This window comes from Suricata suricatta, chromosome 6, assembly GCF_006229205.1.
Source record: "Suricata suricatta isolate VVHF042 chromosome 6, meerkat_22Aug2017_6uvM2_HiC, whole genome shotgun sequence".
NCBI classification, from domain to species: Eukaryota; Metazoa; Chordata; class Mammalia; order Carnivora; family Herpestidae; genus Suricata; species Suricata suricatta.
In genome coordinates, this window is record NC_043705.1 from 21,314,502 (window position 1) to 21,336,763 (window position 22,262).

General features: G+C 38.2%; 1 protein-coding gene and 1 non-coding gene across 2 annotated transcripts in view; one reads left to right on the plus strand and one right to left on the minus strand.

Annotated features, from left to right (window-relative positions):
* The window catches only part of ADAMTS19 (ADAM metallopeptidase with thrombospondin type 1 motif 19), a 229,737-nt gene that overhangs the window by 13,923 nt on the left and 193,552 nt on the right, over window positions 1-22,262 (plus strand). The window lies entirely within an intron of this gene.
* Window positions 7,339-7,445, minus strand: LOC115295081. The gene has a single exon (XR_003910308.1). It is a non-coding gene; the product is annotated as a U6 spliceosomal RNA (small nuclear RNA).

Sequence of the window (22,262 nt, forward strand, 5' to 3'; positions counted from 1 at the left end):
AGACAAAAGTTGCTAGGTTCAGGGTTCAAATAAACAAATAAATTCAAAGAAACTTACAAAATCTAAACTATCCTTTTCAGGAAGTAGATTTCAGTCATCAACACTCAGAATTATTCTGTAAATGTAAATTTATATCCAAATTATTGTATGTTTACTTTAAAAGAGCCAAGATTTCCAATATTTGGCCTTTTATTAAAAAACAAAGCAGTTTGCTTTTTCTGATAATCTAGGTGTAGATAAATTTCTTCCAGCTATAGGAATTATGCTTAGAAAATGTTAGGATAATAAAAACCCTTAGATAGTTAATGTGTCTGTCATTAATTTAATAATGATATAAAGAAACCTAGTAAAGGATGGAAATACTATATTTAGTGAATTCAAATAGATAAATTTTCACATTTTAGCATCTTTTACATAGGGGTATATCAGAAAACTGACAGCATTTTAGAACTGATGAAATTTAATATGAAAGCAAATGTGGACTTGGTGTCATTTTAGGAAGGGAACATTTATGAATGTCTAGTTGCAACAGTTGTCCAGAAAAAAACCTGACTCGAAATAAAAAGTAACGATATCCAGATAGTTATATTTAAATCTTTGCTTTTGAATAATAATGTAGGGGGATATACATAGGAAATCCTCATAGTATTTTTTTTTTTTTAGCATGCTTAAACTTCTTTTGCTTACATTGACTATGTATCAGGAATAAACCAAATTTTCATCACTGTAAGTCTTAAATCTTAGCTTTAAAGAGTAAAACGATGGCCCAAGAATTCTGGTGGGATAGATGCTTTGGAGTGGCCAGTGGAAAATGAACAAGACATACTAACAAACACCACTTGAAATCTGGGTCCAAATTTAAGCTGGTAGAATGGTAAATTAAAGAAATATGTTTGACTCCTAATTTAATTCTCATGATTGCTTATTTTGCATTTTCAGTTTCTATAGTCCTTTCTCCTTGTCAGGCCCCAAGAGTTACACAATCTGTGAATTGCCACAACCTTCCTTGCGGGGAGGGAGAGTCATGAAGGGGGTCAGTGGTTGGAAAGATGGAAGAGCAGACGCAAACCCACTGGTGCGTATTTAGAGTGTGTTTTAAGCTTAAGGATGTGGAAACCCGTTATTTCTATTTGAAATGCTTTTGGAATAACATGCTAAAGCATCCCCGGGGATGGCCAGCACTGCACATTACTACGGTTTAAGAGAGCTCCAAAGCATGTGCCTATGGTTAGCTCAGTTGTAGTATTTTAGTAAGTGTTCTAATAACTTGGCTGCCCTGGCCTTGGCTGTGGAGTCTCCACAAGTGCACAGTGTCCAGTTTTTGGGTGCTTGGTCACATGGTCTTACGTGTTTTGAATCTATGAATAACTCACCATAGGCTTGTAAGAGAATACATCAGACTCTATATTGGAACTGCATAATCAACTGTCTACTTAACCCTTCTCCCATTTCTTTCCATTACCTATTCTTCCAGAAGATACACACTCAGTTTTGTTCAGTGCTTATATCCCCTCCTATTCCTGTAATTCTGGGATAGATTTTGTAATAAATTTATCTTGGAGACTTCAAAAGTATACAATATAAGTGGAAGAGAAAGCAACGGAAGACCGCTATAGCATTATAAATGGTTATAACTGATAATAATGTAGGTTTTTACAGTACTTTATAGTTTATAAACTGTATTTACAAAATCAGTTTTTAATTTATCTTGAGAGAAAGAGAGAGAGAGAGAGCACAGGCATGCGAGCAGGGGCAGCACAAAGGGAGAGAGAATCCCAAGCAGGCTTCAGCGAGGAGCCCGAAGCGGGACTCAGTCTCCCTAACTGAGCCTTGAGATCACAACCGGAGTCGAAATCAAAAGTTGGATGCTTCACTGACTGAGCCACCCAGGTGCCCCTGCAAAATCTTTTGACTGTGGTATATGTACACATTTTTAGAAAAGAAGTGACCTGCTCAAAAAATGCATGGAAGTGAAGAGCTTTCCAGGTTAGTGGTATACAAGAAACGTACCTGCAAGAAATGGAAGAGGTACTAGACTTTTCCACTAATCCTACCTACAAAGGCAGTAAGCAAGTGTTGCCTCCACCTTTTTCTTTATCAAATCCATAGAGAAAGGTCAGGGAATAGAATTCTGTCTGCATCAATTTTTAGAAAAGCCTGAGGCCCAGTATATAATAGCTATACTTCCTGAGCACTACTGTGTGCTGTACCCTGCCATAGGGATGGCTGACTTCATAGAAACCCACCGAGATACATACTCTTACGTGAGTTTATAGATAAGGATGCTGAAGAACATGGATATTGTATTGTCACCCACACCAGGCAACTGGTACGGCAGGGAGGTGGAATTCAAAGTCACTTCTCGTTGTGTTTGTATGTGTGGGGGGGGGCAGATACATGTGCCTGTGATGAAATTATTTTGTTGCTTCTGTTTTATTTATCAGAGGCATGTAACATTCAGATAATTTTAATTCTTTGATCCAAAGTATAGAGCAGAAGTTGGCATGTAGGAGATATAAATGTAGATTTTGATGTGGTAGTAATTACTGATTTTTATTTTTATTATTTTTTTAAATTTATTTTTAGAGAAAGAGTGTGTGTATGAGCAGGGGAGGGGGCAGAGGAAGAGAGAGAATCTAGAGGAGAGGGAGCAATGTAGGGCTTGATTTCAAGGCCCTGATCATGACTTGAGCTGATATCAAGAGTCGAACACTCAACCTACTGAGCCACCCAGGGGCCCCAGAAGTTATTGATTTTTAATGCGATCTGTCTTCCCTTGCTTCTAGTTGCCGTCTTATATTAGTATTCTTAAAAAATTAAAGCAAGAAATTAGCACACAGTAGAGGGATTTCTTTTAAAATATGTCTGACAAAGTCCAATACCATAAACACTCCTGGAAGCAAAGAATTCATTAATTTCACTTGCCCGTTTCATTGTTGGAAAATGCATTTGGAAAATCCTGGCATATCTTGGAAATAATAATGGTTTTGTCCTTCAGAATATGTAGAATGCTGTGTCTCTCTTGTGACTGATGGTAATCATTGACGACAGTGACAAACGGAATGGTAATCTATGAATCACTGGAATTTGGGGCACTCTACCTTGAGGTTTCTGATAGTTACAGATTAATTTTTACAGTAATCCTGTGAGGAAGATGTTAGTACACCCATTTTGTTGATCAAGAAGTTGTGTGATCTGCCTGAGGTCACCAAGGAAGGAAGCTTGGAATCAAATCCAGGTCTGCCTGATTTGAAGGCTAATCCTCTTCATGGAAGTGGTTTGTAGACCGAGCTCTGCACGACTATGAAGTTCTGAAGTGTCATTTCCGAAAATGGCCATCTTTCAGTGATGGACAGCGAAGGGAAATGAAGGGAGTGTGAAGCGTAGAAGTGAACTCCAGGCTCTTCTCACTTGGTTGTCATCTGTTCCATTGTTCTTTGTTTAATAGCATGTCATTTCAATAGAATATGTGGTTTGAAAAGTGTCCCAGGTGGAATAGACAAGTTTTGTTGGAACTCCTGGAACTTTGGCTTCCAGCCATGATGAAATGGGAACTACAGCTTCAGGCAAGCTCTATGAAATAACGGATTTTCAGGCATTGGACAAAGGGTAGCACGTGGCAGTAATCCCCAAGATAAAAACCAATGAGGAATATGAGTGGATGTCCCAGTTTACAGCCGGAGAGAGGCTGCAGCGCTGAAAGGGGAAAACAGTATAGCCTGGCATTCTTACTGAATTCAAGAGACAAGACTGGGATTTGAGAGGGGCAAGGAAGCCAGAATTTGCCGAAGAGGGAAGAGGGGGCATTGCATTTAGGGGGGCCTCATGTGCCGAGTGTTTCTCTGGAGTCTTTGGTTGAATACTGATCTAAATGACATTTGTGGGACATTCTGTCCTACCCCCCAGAACACACATTTTTTTTTCCAGTGCACAGAGGCTGTCTTTCAATATAATACCTTATTCTGGGCCATAAAGTAAGTCTCCGTGAAGTTAGGGGAAGTGAAATACTGCAAAGTAAGTTTTTTTAGTCCAACAAAATTAAAACAGAAATCAGCAAGAGAAAGGTATTTGGGAACTCCTCAAATATTTGGAAATGGGAGAATACACTTTTAGATAACATATTGGTGAAGGAATAATTCACAAAAGAAATTAGAAATTATTGGGAAGTGGATGAAAGTGGAATGCAATGTGTGATTTGTGCAAAGCAGTGAGAGTGGCCCATAGAGGAAATATTTGCATCACATACATAGATAAAAAAGCAAAATTATCTCAAATCAAGGATCTGAGTATGCTCTTGAAGAATTTAGAAAAAGAAGAGCAAATGAAACCTAAGCTAAGCAGAAAAGTGAAATAAAAATAAGAGCTTATAGCACTGAAAAAGAGAATAGAACAGTAAGAGGGAAAATTAGTCAAATCAAAAGCCGGTGCATTAAAAAAATAAAAATAGGCTGATGAGGGAGGGGGAGAAGGGAAGAGGGGTGGTGGTGATGGAGGAGGGCCCTTGTGGGGAAAAGCACTGAGTGTTATATGGAAACCAACTTGACAATAAACTATACATTTAAAAAAATTAAAAAAAATAATTGATAACCCTCTTATTGTCAAGAACAAAAGATAAAAAACACAAAATTTTCAGGCACCTGGGCAGTTTGGTCAGTTAAGTGTTTGACTCTTACTTTCAGTTCAAGTCATGATCTCAGGGCTTGTGAGTTTGAGCCCCACATCAGTCTCCATGCTGACAGCAGGGAGCCTGCTTGGGATTCTCTATGCCCCTCCCCAGGTTGTGGTTGGCCTCTCTCTCTCTGTCTCTCTCTGTCTCTGTCTCTCTCTCTCTCTCTCAAAAAAGAAATAAACTTAAAAAAAGACCCACAACTTTTTCTTCCCAGAAGGAAGATTAGTAAATCTGAGCAGCATTATTTCTAATGAGAAATTGAATTTGTAGTTAAAAACTCTCCCAAGGGAAAAATGGCTCACCTCATGATTCTATCCAACATTTAAGAGGCTTCAGTCACCTAGATGACCTTTTTAGGAGTCAAGTTGAATTATCCCCTCACCTTTTTTGCTTTTCTGTCCCGTATATGGGGAATGGAAGTTTCGTCATGTGGAGTACTTTGTTCCCTTTCTGTCTCCAGGTCACAAAAGCTACCAGGTTTCTTAATTCTCAAAGAGCACAAGGGATCCAAAAAAAAAATTCCATCATATTATACATATATTTGCAAAAGTTCAGTTAAGTGCTGCTCTAAACACTTGTTTACGTTGCAACAGAACTTGTAAGAACTGAGAACTGTCCTGGTGATACTCCATGACGTCACGGTACTTGTCCATTACCACCTACATTGTCCTCTCCCACGAAGCACCAACCTCTTACTATTACACTCCCGGAGGTCATACCATCACCATTTACTGTGTGCCCTGGAAGGTTTTTCATCAGTTATTTTTGTGTTGAGATTTTCTAAATGAATTTTTATAAAAACATTATCCTTTTTAGGAAAATTCCATTCTTTTAAAAAAATGTTTAAAATGTTTATTTATATTTGAGAGAGGGAGACAGAGACAGAGGGTGAGCAGGGGAGGGACAGAGAGAGAATCTGAAGCAGGCTCCAGGCTCTGAGCTGTCAGCACAGAGCCCAAGGCAGGGCTCAAACTCAGGAGCAGTGAGATCCTGACTTGAGCTGAAGTCAGACACTTAACCAACTGAGCCACCCAAGTGCCCCAGGAAAATTTCATTCTTAGTATTTTCTTTGGGTGTTTGCATAGGGCCATAGGTAAATCACGTGGTATTTTCATACACTTAATTTTGCATATATAATATAAATGGGATTATATATTCTATGTCTTCTCTAAATTTTGACTTGTTAATTGAATGGTAGGATATTTTTATTCAATTGGGATAGTAATATTTTATTATATACATTACAGAGCTCTTCTTGAAGTTTATAGCCTTAAGGTCATTTCATGCCATTTATGTAAATCTTCTTTTTAAACAACTATGTAACGTTCCTTTATATGAGAACTCAATAATTTATTTATACTGCTAATATAACTTCTTAGTTAAGAGTTCTGTCATCTCTTACCTTTTACTTTGGAGAAGATATTTAATCTCTTTGACATTTTGCTTCATATTTAAACCAAGAAAAAATATTTCCTATTTTATATGGTTGTGGTTGAGATTAGAGAAATAACGCAACTGATTACTCCTGGAGCAGGATTTCTCACCCTCCCCACTAATGGCATTTGGGGTAGGGTCAGTGTTGTGGGAGGCGTTTTGTGCATTGTAAGATGCTTAATAGCATCTTTGGCTTCCATCCCCCCAGATGCCCTATCAGGAGAGAAAGAATGTCTAGACATTGCCAGATTCTGCAGTTTCCCTCCCTGGAGTGGGAGATGCAAATACATCCACTGAGAATCACCATTGGTGGTATCAAGTCGGTTACATGAAGCTGGACACACACAGCAAATTCTCTGGAATGATCTTTGCACAGACTCCATTATGGGTGGCTCTTGCTGTAATTGTGCCTGATGGTGGCCATTAAGAAAGGTTCCCATGTTGCCAGGCTTTTATGTTAGTGCCATTTTTACACTGACACAAATAAGAATAATTTCACAATACACAATCAGTTACATAGATCATTGTGTACCTTTATGAGCATATCCACCAGAGATATTCCTGGACATGTTATCTGTGAGGGGAGAGGCACACAGGGCTTTGAAATTTTGATATATTCTGCTAAATCACCTTCCAAAAATGCCAGACCAGTTAACACTCTCACCTATTGTACCTAAGAGCACCCCTTTTCTCATATCCTCATCCATAATGAATATTAACATTCTCTTTATATGAAAACATGTTTTATGAATTTTTAATGTTTTTTATAACATCTTCTGTGGTTTACATGCACAGAATCATTGCCCATTTTTCCATTAATCTTTTCCTCATTAAAAGCTACACCTAAGTCTTCAATTACACATCTATTCAAGGGAACAGAAAAGCACAGAGATTAAATACAGCTAGTACCCAAGTTTCATGAATGTTAACGTGTTACCATTGTTGCTTAGGACTTTTGACATTTTGCACATAGTATTGATCCCCTCCGGGTACTCTTCCACAACCACGTTCTTTTCTGAGTCCGCATATGTAACCACTGTTCTCCAATTTGTATACATATTTTCCATCCATACTTTAATAATTGTATTAAATAGGTATGCATCCATAAAAATGTATAATAGCATTGTTTTCTATTATAAAAATGTGTGCAAATGGAATCATACTGCACACATCTTTCTAGAACTTGGCTTTTTATAATTCCTATTGTATTTTTGAGTTTTTAAATTTAATTTTTGAAAGATCTGGAGCACTTCATGAATTTGCATGTTGCCCATGGGCTGGGGCCACGCCAGTCTCCTCTGTGTTGATCCAGTTGTAGAATATGTGCAGCTGAAGTGAGCACATCTTGTCCACCCTTTAAACTGTGGTGTTTGTTTGTATAGTTTATCCATTCTCCTATTGATATATATTCATTTGCCTCCCCCTCCTCTTGAGTTTGGAGTTATAAGCACTGTTATAATGATTATCTTTTCATGAGTTTGGTGAGAATTTCTCTTGGGTGTATGCCTATCAGTAATATGTTGGCTTAGGAGATACCCATCTTCATATTTATTATATATCGTCAAATTGTTCTTCATGGTGATTATAATACTTCTTCCTCTTGTCAGCTGTGTATTTTCACACATCCATAGCAGCAAACTCCTGGTATTGTCAGACTGTTATTTTTTCTTCTAATCCTTACTCGTATTTTGGTAATTGGTAGAACAAGTAGAAAAATATGTTTTTAAAAATGGGAAAACTGAGCAATGTCACAGCCCACTTTATTTAACTGGCACTTGCAGAAAATTTTGTACTTAATGCACATAGAACAGTAATCAAACGAGCTCACAAGTTAGGCTGGTGAAGTCTTCTCAACAAATTTCAACTAACTGAAAACTTATTGATGTATCCTCTGGCAACATTAGAATTAATGGAAATCAGATACAAAGTAATGCCTCAAAAGTAGTATGAAATTATAAGTGAGACAATACCTTACCAAATAATGCACAGATAAAAGAAAAACTCCCAAGGGAACTTAAAAATATTTTGAAATGAATGCAAATAAGAATACCATATCAAAATAATATGGGATACAGGTAAGTAATACCTATGGGGAAAGTTATGTCATTAAATGCTTATGTCAGGATATAAGATTGGGAAAGAGAAGCAAATTAAACCCAAAATGCATGGAAGAAAGGAAATAATATTTGTAAGAAAAAAATTGTTGAACTTAACGCAGAAAAATTGGAGGAAAAATTTCTGGAAAGAGCGATAAAATTGCTCTTGTTAAATTGTGTTAAAAGAAGATACAAATGATCAGTACGAAGAATAAAAAGGAGACTCATGAAAGTTTCTTTGGAATTGAAATTATAATCATTATAATAAGGAAATATTATAAACCACTTCATTTCAAGAAAGTTTACAGCATTACATGAAAGGGACAATCCTTGAAAGATACATATTAATAAACTGACTTAAAAAAACAATGCACAATCTCAGTGGGGCCCTTTTTATTCAGTATTGCAGAAGAATAATTTAACAAAATTCAACATTAATTTATGATAAAAGTGCTTAGCAAGCTAAGACTAGATTGTACCTACCAAACCTCTTAATGCACATCTACAGAAACAACAACAACAACAACAACAAAAACAAACCCCATGGTTGACATTATTTTTAGATGCAGAAGACCATGTATTATCAGCAGTGAGACAAGGATGCCCATTTTGACCACTTTTTAACATTGCAGGGGAGATCTTAACCAGGACTATAAGCAAAAGTAAACAAACTTAAAAATGAAAGAAATGTGGATAGAACAGGAAGAAGTAAAATTGTCTTTATTTGTAGACAACGTGATCATATATGTGGAAAATCGTAACAAATCTGTAAAATAGCTCCTTAAACAAAAAAGTGAGTCTAGAAAGGTCACAAAGTGTAATGCCAATTTATGATAAATGTGTGTGTGTGTGTGTGTGTGTGTGTGTGTGTGTGTGTGTGTGTGAGAGAATGGGGGGGGGAAGACAGTGAGAGAGGGAGGAAGGGAAGGAGGGAGGAAGGGAAGCAAGGAGGAAGAAGGTATCAGTTCTTTTCTCCTTTGACCCCAGCGTTCTCTTGCTCCCCACATTAGTTAGCTTACTACATGTGAATCAGGTAGTCTCTCCCATATTGTTACTACTGACCAGAATAAAGTTGAGGCAACTAAAGCTTCTTTCTTAGATATCTATACCATCTACGGTTGATTATTTTCTTTTTTCAAAACTATACTTGGGCCCTGTCAAGCTGCAGAGAAAATTTTGAGTCAGGGCATAAAAGATGGTAATTCTTCAAATATGATGTTATTTATTATATAAATAAAAGTCTATTTCAATAATAAAATTAAACTCTTATTATTTTAAAGTTTTGTAAAGTTGCTTAAAAACTAAATACTAAGTATTTCTACTTTATGGCCTCTGAGGTCTGTTTTTAAATTTAATAAAAGTGTGTCTCATAGTAGTGTGTATATATATATATATATATATATATATATACACATATATGTGTACATATATATATTTATAATAACATAGGACAGATGCAGCTCACTATCTTGCATAGTGTCTTGATTCAGTTGTAAAGGTCAGATTTCTATTTATGGATCATAATATACATAAAAATATATAATACAATTATATATAGGAATTAATATAACTGGATTTCCAAGTTTTTCTGTTTTTCTTCTTTTTATATATGTGAAATAATAAATACATTTATGCTTTCTCTTTGTATTGTACTGAATTCCAAATAGCATAACGTTTTCTAGATGAACTTATTTAGTTTGAAATAATTAATTTCAGTTTATCCGCAGGGGTGGTCTTTGTTCTTACTAATTAAGAGTGTAATTCAATAAACCATGTGTCTTCAGCTCTTTAAAGCAATTTATTCTGGCATATACTGAGTTAGAACTGTAATTCATATGTACTCTTTGGGTAGTTGTTGAATCAAACCTGAAGGGATTCATACCCATATATGGATTTGAGGTCTACATGTTGGATAAGTTGAATAAATAATAAGTCACAGATAAATGGCAAGACCAGGAGAAAGCATGAGGCAATGTTGTAACTGTGTATTGTGTGGGTGGTATGATTTTCAGGCCTCTGGTTTTATTTACTTTGTGTTAGAGAGCCTTTTAACAGTCGTAGCAAAGGAAATATACCAGGCTTTTATGTTGAATTGAAAATCGTAATTATCTAGAGATAAAGTACTTGGGACTTTGTAAGGTAGAGCACAAGAATAGTTTACTTTCTATAGAGATTTATAGTTGGATGAAGTGCTTTCACATATATCCTTTCATTTAATGGATAGGAAATGGTCATTTGTAAGATAGGAAAGAGTTGCTTTAATTTCACTCTTAATGTTGCCTTTGTCCTGGTGAAGCTTTATACAGACACTCACACCCATTTTTATCATCCAGGCATCAGCCGAGCAACTAAGGCTGAAAAGTGAACCAAATTTGGCATGAGTGTTCTTTAAACCAATGAGTGGTGTTTAAGGAAGTTAATCCAGAGCATAGAATATATTCAAAAATGTTACGAAGCTTCAGTAGTCCATGAAGATCAGGCTTTTAATGTTACAATGGAGACTGTTTAGCTTCATTTCATAGTTTTGGTTTACTACTCAAGTCGGTAGATAATAATTCTGACATCATTATCACTTAAGTAGGCTAGCAGGTATTTAGTGCCTTTTATGAAAAGTCAAATGTAACTTATACACTTAATTACAACAATTGGTGCGTCTTCTCCTCTGACAACTTATTATCAGAAGAAAAAGGTGGTGTGGCAGAAGTAAGAGGAAACAGTGCATCTTGAATTCTCTTTTCTGTACTGTTCCTTGTGTTCATCTCTCTCTGATTGGGAAGGTGTTAGTCTATAAGGTCCTGTTGGTGGCATGTGGCGGGACACTCAATGAAGTCACTGTGACGAAGCCCATTTCAAAACCTACTGGCTAAGGGCAGCTTCAGTTTTCAACCAGAACTGCAAGGCACTTAACCTTTCCTTTTTTTTTTTTTTTTTAATTCAGTGATCTCAAAGCTTCCATTTCATCTTTTATGAGATTCTTCTCATGACCCATGGCTCATAGTGTTCCGGATGGATGAACAGTTAAGTTATGATTTCCGGAGATTGCTTGTTTTCCTATTTTCTAGGAAGCATATTTTGAGTTATGCAGATGCTTTGGAAGCATCCATCTTCTGTGAGGGGGGCTCCTGTGCTGTTACTTAGAATAAAACATAGTGTATGTTTTGAACATTGCAGTTGGTGAGAATTTTTTACAGGTTTAACTGTTAATTCCTCAGGTGCCATGATCAGCAGGTCTCACTCAGTACTTTTTCTCTAACAATGAGAAAAGTAAGAACCAGTAAGTTTATGTTACTTGTTTAAGCGGACACAGGTCCACTCGAATGGAGTAGTACAGAGTTCGGCCTTTCAGTGCCACACCTTCTGGTTTTTCCTTTACGATTTTGTTTTGAATTGTATAAAATTGTCAGTATATGAATTCTGATGTACCATAAAAAGCAATTTAATATGCTGCAACTTAAAAAATACCCAAACACCAAAAATTTCCATTTAAGAAAAGTTCATATCACAAGCAGCTAAAACAGTAGTTTTTTTGAAAGTTTCCTACTTAGTTTGGGTGTGTGTGTGGGGAGGGGGAACCTGTCATTGCTAATTGCAATGGAATGCCGGAGCAAACACGCTTACCTGTGCAGCTCCTTGGCTCCTTTACATTAAGGACTCAGGAGCCAGGTTGCAGTGTTTGAATCCACGCTCCCCTATTACAATCCTACTAACTCTGTGACCTTAGACAGTGTACTTAACCACTCAGTGCCTCTGTATTTTTGCTTTTTTTAAATGTTTATTTTTGAGAGCAAAGGAGAGTGCAAGCAGGGGAGGGGTAGAGTGCAGGGACAGGGATACGGAGGATCCAAAGTGGGCTCTGTGCTGACAGCAGTGAGCCTGATGTGGGGCTCAAACTCAGGAACCAGGAAATCATGACCTGATCCAAAGTGGGATGCTTAACCAACTATCCACCCAGGCACCCTGTATCTTTACCTTTTAAGATTCAGTAAGGTACTTGAATGCCTCGCTGTAAGCGCTTTAAGTGTATTTGTTAAGTGAAATGGAAATGAGGAATGGAAAATATTTTCGTCAATGCATTAAATAGTCATTTGGACTTTTTGAAATGCTACCTATTAGATATTTTTTAATTAAGTAAATAAAGGAAGAATATTAAATTAGGGTCACATAAGAAGTAGTGTATCCATATGCAGTTTGTATATCTATTTGTTTAAATAAATCTAGAAGAAAACATATAAACCTAACTACGCCTGGCATTCCAGGAAGTGTCTGTTGGCTGACTGAGTAGTTAAATGAAGTTTCTCACTAACATTCTTCCCCTCAAATTTCTTTCAAGTTTTTAGTGCTCAAGTGGCCTCCACGATCTCATTTCCAAAAGGGCTCTGACACTTCCCCATTCAGTACAAATAAATGACATAGTGACTTCCCATGGCCAGCTGATCCAAGTGACTATAAAGTGCACCCTGCGGAGATGATGGGTTGATTTGCTTGTTTCCTGGTAACCTTCAGTTTCTACATGGCCTTCAAAAATTTCAGAAGAATGTGTAGGAAGCAGAAATGAGCGCAAATGTGCACGGGTAGCCTGCTAGGGACTGTGCTAAGTACTTTACAAGGTAAGAATAAATTCATCATATTGAATGAAAGGCACACAATTGAATGCATGTGCTCAAATTTGTTATGTTGAATGAAACTGCTCAGATTCCTATGTTGAGTCTACCAAATAATAAATAGCTAATTAAAATAATTCATTTCCAGTTTGTGAAAGATAAAATAAATACTGGCCATGTGGAATTGAGGTCTCAGTAGGTAATGAGATGAGAAAATCCATAGCCCTTCCAATAAATGCATGCATTCTGATGCAGATGTGTCATTCCCCCCCAGGTTTCTGAGAGAATTGGCAGAGTCAACACTGAACCCCTATGAGTGTCTTTTAAAAACACGTATTTTATGACCATCTTATTGTTTTAGATTGACTCACATGGAGGTCATGCACGTTGTGGTCTAATTACAAGAAGCAATTTTTTAAAAACATTTAAAAATATTTTTTAATGTTTATTTATTTTTGAGAGAGAGGGAAAAACAGAGCATGAGTGGGGGAAGAACAGAGAGAGAGGGAGACACAGAATCCAAAGCAGACTCCAGGCTCTGAGCTCTCAGCACGGAGCCCAGTGTGGGGATCGAACCTGTAGACATGTGACCATGAGCTGAGCCGAAGTCAGACACTTAACTGATTGAGCCACTCGGGTGCCCCCCCCCCGCCTTTTTAAACATTAAAAAAATTTTATTGATTATTTATTTTTGAGAGAGAGACAGACCATGAGTTGGAGAGGAACAGAGGGAGAGGGAGACCCAGAATCCAAAGTGGGCTTCAGGCTCTGAGCTCTCAGCACAGAGCCTGATGAGAAGCAGTTTACACTGCCAGTCTTGAACTTGCCCTCTCCCTTATGCACATGTGCAAGAATTTTTTTTGGTGAAACTGCTAAGACATTGAGTATGCCCATTTTCATTTAAGAGACAGTGCAGAATTGCTCTCCCAGGGGTTCAGACCAATTATTCTACCATGAGTGCTGTTTCAGAGTCCTTGCTGTTCCAGTGACCTCTCATCCCTTGATACACTCTAGTTTTACATTTTACTACCACAGAGCATTTGTGCCTGCTTGTTGGAATTTACATTTTAAAAGTTACTAACCATTGTTCCGTACCTATTTCTCTATTTGTGTGCTTTCGTTGTGAGTTATATATATACCATTTATTCATTTTGGTGTTAGGGTCACCATGATCATCATTTACAGAATCATTGTGATGTAATCATATTTATTCCAGATGTTTTCCCAATCCAAAATATTTTGTATTTTTAGTTGAACTCAGTTAAAATTTTCCTTTCAGAGTTTTGAGTACCATTTGTTTTCTTTTCAATGAGATACTGTGTAGTAATTTTTAAAAAGTACCTCATTATTTATGATGAGGATATTTAGGTATATTTCTAATTATTTAAATGAAGGTATCTTAAGAATACTAATATCAAACAAGGGGCACATGGGTGGCTCAGTCATTTGTGCACCTGACTTTGGCTCAGGTCGTGATCTCACAGTTCATGGGTTCAAGCTCCGCATCTGGCTCTGTGCTGACAGCTCAGAGCCTGGAACCTGCTTCAGATTCTGTGTCTCCCTCTCTCTCTTTTTGTTCTTCCCCTGCTCATGCTTTGTCTCCCTCAAGAATAAATGAATATTAAAAGCAATTTTAAAAAAATATTAATATCAACCAAGAAAGAGATTTCTAGGAAACATTGTGATTTTGTCTTTGCCTCTGCCTATTCAAAAATTTTACTTTAATATGATTCCAAGTCAATTTCCAAGTGCTGAGGTCTTTAAGTACTTGCTTATTTGTTGAAAGATGGAGTCAATACTTAAAAATAGTTTTAATATCTTGGCTTTATGTAACAACATAAAACCTAAAGAATAAAGGAGAAATTCTATAATTTATTTAAATACAATTTGGATGGAATGGAGTGAATTAACTCTTACAGTTTGTTACAACCCAGACAGAAGAGAACATTACTCATGTATTATCTATTTAACAAGAATCACACCCAAATTACTAGTCTGTTTGCTCATGGTATACTGCTTTCAAGTATTTTAGTTTTTTTAGTATTTCCTTTTCCTTTCAAACCACAGAGATTCCATCCATTAATATGAAAGTGGGAAAATCTGTATGTATTTATGAGTTTTGAGGTTGATATTTCCTCCCATCTTCCATTGATGTTGTTTTTATATTTGGCATTACTGAAATAAGGAATTGAATGGTAGTTGTATCTGACTTTTAATTTGAATTGTCAACAAATAAATGTCTATATTTCAAAATAGTTCATTGCAAATGATGGAGGATATGGAGGTGACAGAGAGAAAAGTATTCACTTGGGGCTACTGATTCGCTCTTAACTCACTTCACGCCCAGCACCGTTGGGAATGGCGGCTCATGCGTCTCTCCCTCTCAGGGACGCTGGCCATCCAGGACCCTGTACCTCCCAGACTGCTCCCTCTCGGACCGCTTCACTGATGGTCATTCTCTGCACCTTCCTAACAGATGTGACCTAGTGCTCAATCATGGGTCTTCTTTTCTGCTCTGTGTGCACTTATGCAGGGATCTTACCTGGACTCATAGCTTAAATGCCAACTATATGCCAGTGGTTCCAAAATAGGTAATTCTAATTTAGACCTCTCTGTTGAGCTCCAAGTTTATATGTCCAGCTATGTACTTGACATTTCAACATGAAGTCTAGTAGATATATCAAACTTGACATGCTTCAAACTGAAGCGATCATCTCTCCTACTCTAATACTAAACTCTCCTCTCCTTACATTGTTCATCATCCTCCTGATGGTCCTTTGGTAAGGGCCAAAAATCGTATTGTAGTCCTGCATTCCTTTCTTTCTTGCAGAGTGCACATTCAAATGCTGTCAGCTCTGCCTTCTGCTTAAGCTGCCAGTCAGGTCTCATGTTGCCTTTCCCCATCCATACTCTATCCTCAGTCCAGCCACCAGACTGAACCTCTTAAATAGGTCCAAGCATGCTAATTGTGGTACTTGTAAAGACCAAACATATGTGGTAAAAATTTAAAATGTGAATGCAGGGGCTCCTGGGTAGCTCAGTCAGTTAAGCATCCAACTTCAACTCATGTTATGATCTCATGGTTCACGGGTTCGAGCCCCATGTCAGGCTCTGTGCTGACAGCTCAGAGCCTGGAGCCTGCATCCGATTCTGTGTCTCCCTCTTTCTCTGCCCCTCCCTCACTTATACTCTCTCTCTCAAAAATGAACATTAAAAAATAAAAATTAAATTGTTATTTAAAAAAATATATGGTATGTAAGTGTTAACATTTGTTAAATACTAGGAATGGATTCCTGGACACTCCATTATCCTGTATATCTGAAAGTTTGAGATATTTGATAATAAAGAATGATTCATAATAAATAAAAAAGCACTCCCCTTCTTGTTTTCCTATACCAGTCTGTACCACATTCTTAATATGTTAGTTTATAATCTGTTATTTCAACTTACCATACATGCTAGACGTTTTTTATTGAACATTCACTTCCATACTTTAAAATCACAGAAAATCAAACCTAAGAATGATATTTGTAAACTAGAGAGCTTCTAAGTAAAATGAAAAAGATCAAGACAGGTTTTATATCACCAATGGTTATGGTAACTGGACACTTAACAGAGAGGCCATGAGATTATTTGTCATATATTTGAAATGGGAAAAGGTGCTTACAGTGTAGAACCAGGACTCATGATTTCTGGACCTTTTATAAAAATATTTCTGAGTCTTGCTCCTGTCCTTTGGAGGCCTGGATTGCCTCAAAGCAGTGACTGCCCTAGAGGTACAAGCAGAATGTTAAATATTTGTCAAAGGTGTTGATGAATGATTTCTTTTCTGGGTGGAATTTGGAAAAAAAAAATAACCTCTGATTTCTGGTTTGGATATGCTCTTGTTTATAAATGTCTTTTTTGAAACGCGGTGCATGGACATAGTATTCCTGATATGGCCTGGTATATGCAAAGTGCATTGGATTTCCTGTTTTATACCATCCTTTTTTAGTTCTATAGATGTATGACCTCCTAAAGTAACCTCTAATAAGCCAGCCTGATATTACAGTAGCTTTTTGAGCCTGGATAGTCACTGATGGGACTAAAGAGAGGGTGGAGAAAGGTGGGGAGGAAAGTCACTCAAGTGTTTTTGTTTAGCACTGCTGAGTCACAGACTGGTATTCGGGGATGCTGAAGTTAAGAAACAGGCCATGTTAAGAAGAACATTTGTGGTATAAGATTTATTTTTCCCTTTGAAAAGGGTAAAACACCATTATAATTTTTTGCATATTACTTTATGCCATTCAAAATGGGAGTAGGGGAGAATGTTTGAATTATCCATGGATCACAAATGGAGAAGTAATAACGCGTTTTGTTGATGTGTACCCAAATGAGAAAGATGACCTAAAATCAGAAAAACTTGATACATGATGAGGTTGTGTCCTGATAAACCCATCAGGAATCGAGGACATCATGAGTCAAAAATGCATTTAGTACACTTAACCTACCCCAAAGCATCACCTACACGAGCCTACCTTCTCTGTGTTCAGAACACCTACAAATCTAACACAAAGTATATTTTGTAGCATTAGTGTTGACTCTCTCATGTGATTTATTGACTACTGCACTAAAAGTGAAAAAACAGAATGGTTCTATGGGTACGGAAGGGTTGTAGGCATGTTGGCTGTTTACCCTCGGGATTGTGTGGCTGACGGGCCCCTGTGGCTCCTCGTGCTGTCTAGCCTCACTGGAGAGTGTCATACCATGTCGCTAGCCCAGGAAAATATCCAAATTCTGAATGTGGGGTATGGTCTCTACTGAATGCTCCTCACTTTTATACCATTGTCAACCTGTATAATCCTACATCGAACGGTTGTAATTTGGGGACTGTGTGTATTATCAAAAATACTTAAAGATTGTCTGTTTGGAAACGTTGGATACGCTGCTGTATTTCCTGCATCTGGCATGTTAGCTGACACATAGTATGCACTCAGTAAATATTGTCGAATGCATTCATTATTTTATTTATTTGACCTTTAGTTGAATCCGGAAAAGAGATTGCAGCAATTTTCCATGTCTGTGAGTACCAGCGCTAGGGACCTTGAGTAGTTTGCTCCACTCATCTTGTTTCCATGGTAAACTGAATCCGTCTCCACTCTCTAGGGGTATGTAGGAGGTTGGCAGCATCTCCGTTAATTGTGAGGTCACCAGTCAGACCTGGCAGTGATGACCACAGCTGTGCGGCTTCCTCAGTGGTCTCATTCAGCTGCACTGGGAGCACATCACTGGGCTGGGGTCACATGAGATAAGTGAGGGCTCATCACCATGGTGAGCAGCTCTGCAAAATCACTGCGTGACTAACCCTTTAACAACTCGGTGTCCCACTGACTCTAGGCCCCAGCTCATTACGTGCTAGCGTGCGCGGCAAGCTGGAAGCCAACTTTCAAAAAAATCCATAGGGCAAGCAGAGTTAGTTAATAAACTCAAATTCTCCTCATGACTCAACAAAATGGAACATGTAAAAACCTCTTGTACGCTACAAAACAAAAGTCATGTTGCTAGGGCTTTGGGGGAGCCCTGACTGATACAAGCAGCGGAGTGTTTTTTCACTTGGTTTTTGCTGTTGAATTTAACGGAAGCATGAGCATGGGTGTTTGACCATCTTGCACAGGACTACTACATTTTTAACCTGAGCAATAGGGGTTGGGCTATAGTTTCTCCGAAGCTTATTTCTCTCTCTTTTCTTTTTAAGCCCCCTCTAGAAAGGGTTAATTCTTATTTCAAAAAGTCGACCAGCTTCTACTTTTTTTTTAAGCTCACTGGCCCTTCCTCTTCAGTTTCCTGTGCTGATTCCTTCTCTCTTTCTCAATGTTAGGGTCCTCTGGGTTTGGCTTTAGGCTCTCTTTTGCCCTTCGTCTATACTCCCTCTCTGGATAACATCACTCCTCTCCATGGATTGGAAGATTATTTGATGTTGGTAACTCTCAGACATATGTCCCCAGCTCAAAACTATGCCCTCAGCTCCATACCCCAGCTGTCTGCTTGATTTCTCTACTTGGGTATGTCACAGATGCATCAAATCTAATAAGGTCCCCTCAGAAACTTCGACTGCCCGCCCCTAAAATCTGTCTTAGTCTCAGTACTGGACATTTACATGTCAGTTACAGACCTGCATCTGTCATTCTGGAGTACTTAAGCCAGAAACTCTGCAGCCATCCTTAATTCCCTGTGGTATTGTCCCTCCATATCCCAGCGTCTAAACCAGTAACACATTTGAATGGTTGCCCTCTGATTTGTACGAGTATCTGAAATTCATCTCAAATGTATTTACTTTTCTCCACATCCTTAGTTCAGCCACCATGTGTTGCTTCTTTGCTCTGGTCACGGCAGGCTTGCACTTGAACTGTGATAGCTGACTTCACACTGGTCTTCCTGATTCTACTCTTGTCACCCTATAATCTGTTTTCTAAAAATAGAACAAGAATGACTTTCTTGAAAAATCTATCTGATTATGCCATCCACTGTCCCTTGAGCCAGTTACACTTCAAATAAAATCGGAATGTCTTATCGTGGTCTTCAGAGCCCTCCATGAGTCGTGACCTGCCAACCCTTCTCTTCTGCTTTCGCTGCTGTCATTAGTTCTCTGTGACTCCTGCAACTGCCTCTGTCTTCCTGTAGATTCTTTACTGGCCTGGCTCCTCTCTAGGTCCTCCTCACTGATAGACTTTACACTAATGCCACTGCAATTTATTGCTCTAATTAAGGCAGTGGCCTTCTCAGCAAGTCTTATGTGTCTGCATTTCAACCTCTCTTTTAAACTAAATTGTAATGTAAGTCATATCTTCATATGTTTGAAAAATCAATACATACAAAGTTTTGGTGGAAAAAATAAACTCCCCGGCCCCTTCCTTTCCATGCTTGATTTTCCACTCTAAGGAGCAATTTCATTTCTTTTAGTACATTCATTGCCTGTTTATTGCTAAGTAATACTGTTATATTATTTATCCTTTGGTTTTCATTTTTAAAATGTTTTACTGGGACATAAACCTATGGGACACAAACATATGTTGTCATAAATAACAATTAAAAAGTATACAGTTTTGGATGCCTGGGTGGCTCACTCAGTTAAGTGTCTGACGTCGGCTCAGGTCATGATCTCACAGTCCATGGGCTCGAGCCCCACATCAGGCTCTGTGCTGACAGCTCAGAGCGTGGAGTCTGCCTTCGGATTCTGTGTCTCCCTCCCTCTCTCTGCCCCTTCCCCACTCACTTGCTGTGTCTGTCTCTCAAAATAACATAAAAGTCATAAAAAAATTTTTTTTAAAAACTATACACTTTTATAAACCCCCAAGTCAATCTGTTGGGCTCCTTTCATGTATATCCCAGGGTCATAGTCTTGATATATGGCATCCGCTGCCTACTACATGAATCTTCTCTTGCTTACAGTCTTTTTCACATGGCTGGCTCCTTCACTGTCTTGCCTCCAGTGTTCACTCCTTAGAAAGGTTGTAATGGGCCACTCTGTCTGGCAACTCAGTCTCGGTTCTGTTTCTCTTGGGTCCTTATTTGTTTATTCAGTGATACTTTTCACAGTTTTAATTGCTTAAGTAGATTTGTCTGAATGCCTGATTTTTTTCTGTCTTTGCCCCTAATGGATCAGGTCTATGAAGACAGGGATTAAGTCTCTTTTCGGTTTTGAATTCAGTGCCTTGCACCTGAATGTGGCAGGTGTTGAGTAGGTAGCTTAATAACAAATACTAAAGAGTCACCCAGAAGATATGGTAGAACATAACAGTTTTTGGCTGGACTGAAGCATAAACTTAGAAGAAGTTTAAAATGGGGTTTGCTCCCTATTTCTGAACTTCCTTATTTGCATGCTTAAAGAAGTGGTAGAAGTCCCAAGGGGTTAATTTAAAACTCATTCTAAGCAACAAGAGATTATAGTAAAGTTAGTGAGTATAAGAAAGTATATGAAAACGAAATCAATGGCTTTTCTTGATATGAGCAAAGATTAGACTATAAAATGAGAACTGAGCTAACCATCCGAATAACAAAAAGTTACTCATTTAGGATACTTAAATGCTACTGTGGAGCATTCGTTTTCCTCTTTATACTATTTTCTACCACTTTTCACATCTTCCACATAGATTCTGTTTATAATTGTACTTGTGATGTTCTTTATCTCTAATGGAGTCAAAAAAAAAGGGTGGTGAGCATTGAGGAAGGCACTTGTTGGAATTAGCACTGGGTGTTACATGTCAGTGATGAATCACTAAATTCTACTCCTGATGCCACTATTACACTATATGCTAACTAACTTGGATTTAAATAAACAAAAAAAGGAACATTTTGAAATTGTTGTAAAATCTCTGTCTCTGTTAAACGGTGGGGAAAAGTTAGAGGAGGGCAGTGGTTTTCAAGAAAATGGGAGAGAATGCATATTTCTTTCATTTGTAGGAGTAAAGTGTATTCCTGTGTAATTATTCTGGAGATAAAATACGACTGTTGAACTAACTCAGCATAAAGGTCATCAGGAAGCATGCGATAGTAAAATCTGTAACCAGTGTCCCAGAAAAGATAGTCTAAAAACTACAGGATGAGTTCACCAGGGTTTATTTTTGAATATGAATCAGATAAGTGGTGCTGCAATGGAATGCCTCTGGGTTGCCTTCCAATCATCATTTTCCCGGGGATCTCTCTGCTTCAGCTGTACTGACCCTTGCTTTTCCTTACACATGCCAAGTCGGTCCCATCTCAGGGTCTCTGTTTCTCCTTCTGCTTGGAATGTTCTCCCCTATAACTTGGCTTGGCCAGCTCTCACACTTAGATCTCTGCTCAGATGTCACCTCACCTGAAGACGTTCCCCATGTCACTCTCTAACCCTTGTATTACTTGGAACCTGCATTCCTATTGTACACCCTTAACTTCTCATTGACTAAATAGAACTCAAGGATATCATAATGAACCTGGGCGGTTATTGTACCTTCTCCCCGTGCACCCCCCGCCCCCATGGTCTTTTTTCTAGTGGTGTTCACTCCTAGATTGTGAGAGGTCACTTGGTAAATTTAGTTCTAGAAAGACTGGTAATTAAAATATTCACCCTTAAATCATTAAACCATCAAAATTGACATAAAGTTAAAATCTCTCTGCCCCATGTCCTTCACATGGGGGCTTGCTTAGAGCTAATCCCATGCAGTGAAGAAAGGGGAGTGAAGTCAAGAGGCCTTGTCATTTCCCCACATTCAGCTTCCATTCCTCCTGCTCAGTGCACTGAGCTTCGTCTGACTCCTCTAGGACAGTAACGATAAGGGAAGAGGGAAGGAGGAGTATGTTCGGGTGACCAGTGGTGTCGTGGTGGCAGTGTCAGGGTATTGTAGTTGTGTCATTGGATAGTGGTGCTGAGTGGTGCTGAGCATTATGTTTGACAGGGACTTAACCTGGTGACTTTTTTTCTCAGGGGCCTCATTTATGGGTTTTGGG